Genomic DNA, 6,323 nt, shown 5'->3' with positions numbered 1-6,323 from the left:
AGGTACAGAGATGAGAGAGCATCAGTGTGTATAAGTCAGTAGGTGTCGAGATGAGAGAGCATCAGTGTATATAAGTCAGTAGGTACAGAGATGAGAGAGCATCAGTGTGTATAAGTCAGTAGGTGTCGAGATGAGAGAGCATCAGTGTGTATAAGTCAGTAGGTACAGAGATGAGAGAGCATCACTGTGTATAAGTCAGTAGGTACAGAGATGAGAGAGCATCAGTGTATATAAGTCAGTAGGTACAGAGATGAGAGAGCATCAGTGTGTATAAGTCAGTAGGTGTCGAGATGAGAGAGCATCAGTGTATATAAGTCAGTAGGTACAGAGATGAGAGAGCATCAGTGTGTATAAGTCAGTAGGTGTCGAGATGAGAGAGCATCAGTGTGTATAAGTCAGTAGGTACAGAGATGAGAGAGCATCAGTGTATATAAGTCAGTAGGTACAGAGATGAGAGAGCATCAGTGTATATAAGTCAGTAGGTACAGAGATGAGAGAGCATCAGTGTGTATAAGTCAGTAGGTACAGAGATGAGAGAGCATCAGTGTGTATAAGTCAGTAGGTACAGAGATGAGAGAGCATCAGTGTGTATAAGTCAGTAGGTACAGAGATGAGAGAGCATCAGTGTGTATAAGTCAGTAGGTACAGAGATGAGAGAGCATCAGTGTGTATAAGTCAGTAGGTACAGAGATGAGAGAGCATCAGTGTATATAAGTCAGTAGGTACAGAGATGAGAGAGCATCAGTGTGTATAAGTCAGTAGGTACAGAGATGAGAGAGCATCAGTGTGTATAAGTCAGTAGGTACAGAGATGAGAGAGCATCAGTGTGTATAAGTCAGTAGGTACAGAGATGAGAGAGCATCAGTGTGTATAAGTCAGTAGGTACAGAGATGAGAGAGCATCAGTGTGTATAAGTCAGTAGGTACAGAGATGAGAGAGCATCAGTGTATATACGTCAGTAGGTGTCGAGATGAGAGAGCATCAGTGTATATAAGTCAGTAGGTACAGAGATGAGAGAGCATCAGTGTGTATAAGTCAGTAGGTACAGAGATGAGAGAGCATCAGTGTGTATAAGTCAGTAGGTACAGAGATGAGAGAGCATCAGTGTGTATAAGTCAGTAGGTACAGAGATGCGAGAGCATCAGTGTGTATAAGTCAGTAGGTACAGAGATGAGAGAGCATCAGTGTGTATAAGTCAGTAGGTACAGAGATGAGAGAGCATCAGTGTATATAAGTCAGTAGGTACAGAGATGAGAGAGCATCAGTGTGTATAAGTCAGTAGGTACAGAGATGAGAGAGCATCAGTGTGTATAAGTCAGTAGGTACAGAGATGAGAGAGCATCAGTGTGTATAAGTCAGTAGGTACAGAGATGAGAGAGCATCAGTGTGTATAAGTCAGTAGGTACAGAGATGAGAGAGCATCAGTGTGTATAAGTCAGTAGGTACAGAGATGAGAGAGCATCAGTGTGTATAAGTCAGTAGGTACAGAGATGAGAGAGCATCAGTGTGTATAAGTCAGTAGGTACAGAGATGAGAGAGCATCAGTGTGTATAAGTCAGTAGGTACAGAGATGAGAGAGCATCAGTGTGTATAAGTCAGTAGGTACAGAGATGAGAGAGCATCAGTGTGTATAAGTCAGTAGGTACAGAGATGAGAGAGCATCAGTGTGTATAAGTCAGTAGGTACAGAGATGAGAGAGCATCAGTGTGTATAAGTCAGTAGGTACAGAGATGAGAGAGCATCAGTGTGTATAAGTCAGTAGGTACAGAGATGAGAGAGCATCAGTGTATATAAGTCAGTAGGTGTCGAGATGAGAGAGCATCAGTGTATATAAGTCAGTAGGTACAGAGATGAGAGAGCATCAGTGTGTATAAGTCAGTAGGTACAGAGATGAGAGAGCATCAGTGTGTATAAGTCAGTAGGTACAGAGATGAGAGAGCATCAGTGTGTATAAGTCAGTAGGTACAGAGGTGAGAGAGCATCAGTGTGTATAAGTCAGTAGGTACAGAGATGAGAGAGCATCAGTGTGTATAAGTCAGTAGGTACAGAGATGAGAGAGCATCAGTGTGTATAAGTCAGTAGGTACAGAGATGAGAGAGCATCAGTGTGTATAAGTCAGTAGGTACAGAGATGAGAGAGCATCAGTGTATATAAGTCAGTAGGTGTCGAGATGAGAGAGCATCAGTGTATATAAGTCAGTAGGTGTCGAGATGAGAGAGCATCATCATGTGTAAGTCAGTAGGTACAGAGATGAGAGAGAATCAGTGTGTATAAGTCAGTAGGTGTAGAGATGAGAGAGCATCAGTGTGTATCAGTAGGTGTATGGACGAGACAGCGTTGCTGTTTGGGAGATAAAAGACGTTTGCATATGAGAGATCCATATTCATCAATACGAAATTGGGATGTAGGATACATCAACGTTGTGACTTTGCTAACCGAGAGAGGCTGGTGCCTCCACAAGTGCATCAACTGTTGCAACGGTGCCTGGACGAACATCACTAACGAATTAAACAATGATGCCTGTGTGAGCATCAATTACACACACAATGTACCATTGATGTGTGACTGTTTACACTCCCTTTTAACCCCCCCCCCCCCATATACAATGTTTTATACGTGAAACCTTAACAAAAACCAACATTTTATTTACCATTATTATGCAAACATTTTTCTAAAACACTTTTGTACTAAGAATAAAGTCATAGAATTTTTCTCACTTGTGTTGACTTGTATGATGGGAAAAACAGAGTGTTTTTGTCCAGTTTTTATTGAATTTGGAAATAATACTCTAAGTATATTTTTGAAGTTAGGGTGAATAATTTATATTGACCATACGTACACCATGAATGTGAGAGTATCTCTGTAGCTGCGTATAGGTATAGTTACTGGGCAATAGATGTTTATATAAACATTTGACTCAGGATTCAGACTTCATAAGCTTAGGTCTTAGTATATGACTGACTCTACCACTACCTCTGAAACTCCTTTCCTACTACCTCTCTTGTCCCGTCCCTGTCTGCTGGCCTATATATACTCCCTCCTCTCCTTTTTGTTAGTGTGACTTTGTAAGTATTCCAAATCGGACCGAAACGTCGTCGTAAGTTCCTCTCTCTCTCCTATGTGAGGGTTATTTGTGTAGGCTTAATTCTTAGCAAAATAATATCTAAAATTGTTTTTCCTGCGTTAGGTGGCTCTAAGATATATATATATATATATATATATATATATATATATATATATATATATATATATATATATATATATATATATATATATATATATATATATATATATATATATATATATATATATATATATATATATATATATATATATATATATATATATATAGGCAGACTAAGCTGCTGTAATTAATTCAACATGGTAGTCCATTCCAACCCTTTAGAGGGAATACCTTGGTGTTGAAAGCCTCGCTGTTGAAAGTCTTCTCCTTCCTATGGATCAAACCTGATTACTTCTCATCTTCCCCAGGCACTGTAAAGGCCCTTACGGCCCTAGTGGTTTCCCACGAGCACAATCACCCTGGCAGAGTAGTTCAGAGCACTGAATACACACTGTAGTGGTATGGTCATGAAGCTGTAGTGGCGAAGAATCACCACAGTGTTTGATCTGATGCTGTTGCAAGCACTTGTCTCCTTGTAGACAGTGGTGAGAGTTGAAAATTTGTTTAGCCAAAAAAGTTCAACTCACGGTAGGGCTTTATTACTCACAGTTAGTTAGTTTAATATCTTTATTATGCACAGTGGAGCTTTATTACTCACAGTGGAGCCTTATTACCACACAGTGGAGCCTTATTACCACACAGAGAAGCCTTATTACCACACAGTGGAGCCTTATTACCACACAGTGGAACCTTATTACCACACTGTGGAACCTTATTACCACAGTGGAGCCTTATTACCACACAGTGGAGCCTTATTACCACACAGTGGAGCCTTATTACCACACAGTGGAGCCTTATTACCACACAGTGGAGCCTTATTACCACACAGTGGAGCCTTATTACCACACAGTGGAGCCTTATTACCACACAGTGGAGCCTTATTACCACACAGTGGAGCCTTATTACCACACAGTGGAGCCTTATTACCACACAGTGGAGCCTTATTACCACACAGTGGAGCCTTATTACCACACAGTGGAGCCTTATTACCACACAGTGGAGCCTTATTACCACACAGTGGAGCCTTATTACCACAGAGCCTTGTTGCATCAAGTACACTTTGTAATGCACCTCTCCGGGCGTTTTCACAGCCGTTCTCGTTAGTAAGATAGGCACAAATTTTCGAAACCCTACTTATATCCCCTCCCCTCTCAACCCACCCCTTCCCCCTTCCCTCCCCCTCTCCCCACCATCAGTTTTTATTAGCGTTGCTACAACGTCTGTTTGTTTTCATTTGGCTGACAATTTGCCTCTTTTTTTTAGGGGGGGGAAGGGAGGGGGGGAAGGGAGGGGGAAGGGATGGACGAAGTCATGAAAGTTGTCCAGAGCTGTTGTTTTTCTTTCCCCCCCCCCACACTACTGCTCTTGTTGCAACGTCTGTTGTTGGTGGTGTGGCTTCTGCTACTGTTGAAGCTATTACTGTTGTTTCTGCTTTTACTTACGTGCTTGATGAGAATTGATGTTTGTATCTATTATTATTATTATTATTATTATTATTATTATTATTATTATTATTATTATTATTATTATTATTATTATTATTATTATTATTATTATTTCCTTTCAGATATTTCGGATCATAGGTGAGCCCATACTGAACTCCAAATTTTGGGATATTATTATCTAGATCGAGTGTTAGGGGTGATCCTCTTGACTACTGGTAAAGGCTGTCTGTCCAGCAGCTGCCAGGGAGAGCTTGCTGCCCAGGTGTTAATTGGCCGGGGATTAAATTCATTAACCTCTGTAAGATCAGTCAGCCGTTTTGATTCAGCAAGGGACGACCCTCCCTACCTGGACCAATAACCATGGACTCAGGCGGCTAATTGAAGCTAGTTCTGAGAGTGCGAGAGAGAGAGAGAGAGAGAGAGAGAGAGAGAGAGAGCTGTCTCGTACTAACAATAACGGAAGGCTGTTATACGTTTTGCACTCTGGTAGGATTGCTAGCCATTTCTCTCGGTCCAGTGAGCATTTAAGACGGAGGGTAACTGTTATTAACTCCTGCTGAAATCTCTTATACACTTATCTGGACATGGAAAGGATGGGACGAGTCGACACAGACTGGAAGCCAATGATCCAGATGAGTCGAAGGCACTAGGAAGTAATATAGACTATATATAATAAGCAAGACTCTCTGGAAACTGACTATGTATGGTTTCAGAAGTAGACAGAGGTAAACCACCTCAGTAGAGCGAGAGTTCAGGAGGTTTAGAATGGATTTCTGTAACGTTGAAGGTCTTCCAGTTCTTCTTTCTGCGTCGGGTGGCTTGCAAGACGTCCAGCAAGGACTCCAGGGGCATAGAGAAATATTCGCGGGACTCAGAAGGTCATTTCTGAAGCCTGAAGCTGGAGAATGCTCATCTCAAAGACTCGCTCGTTCCACGGAAAAAAAATGGCTCCTCATGTTCAGCTTAATGACGTCCTTAAGCTTATTTACAGAAGAGGAAAAAAATAATAGACGCGACGACGGAATTTGCAGAGAAAGTTGAAGTGGGTTAGAGTCTCCCCTGTTGTAGCTTACTGAGGTTCAACACTACTCAAGACAGCTGTAAAAATGAGGCTCGATCCTCGTTGTGGAAATCCCGGGAGATGGTTCTCGGGGGATCTACAGCACAGAGATTTCCGAAAAGCCTGGCGCTTGAGTGACCTACACGGGTTTAGCGCCTCACATAAAGAAATTAAAAAAAAGAGCACTACGTAAGAGAAAGTGGCCACTGGTTACGCAAGACATGGCCACGTTGTACATATGAGAAAACGGGCCATAACATGATCCCAATGTAGGATGACACCCCCCCAACAAGACAGGATGACCCTCAAATTAGGATTGCTGAGAGATAGGGCGACACAAGGCTACAATTTCGCAAATATATAGGAAAAAATTATGCACTTATAAGAAACTTGAATTTATTCACAAATCACTCAGAGGAAATCTTTTGAAAGTGATGAACAGTGACTAGGTCTAATATTATCAGATAACGTTTTATATTTTGAAATTGATCTTGATGTCCCAGGGCAGCTTGTGGCTGTGGTATGCCATGGTGTAGACTGACTCATAAAATTCCAAGCCCTGACATTGAAGTCTAGGAATCTGCTAAAGTCTGGGTCGAGTTTAGGTGAAGCTTAGAGACAGTCTACGTTGCAA

Source organism: Cherax quadricarinatus, chromosome 40 (assembly GCF_038502225.1).
Source record: "Cherax quadricarinatus isolate ZL_2023a chromosome 40, ASM3850222v1, whole genome shotgun sequence".
NCBI classification, from domain to species: domain Eukaryota; kingdom Metazoa; phylum Arthropoda; class Malacostraca; order Decapoda; family Parastacidae; genus Cherax; species Cherax quadricarinatus.
This window is presented reverse-complemented; position numbering follows the sequence as displayed.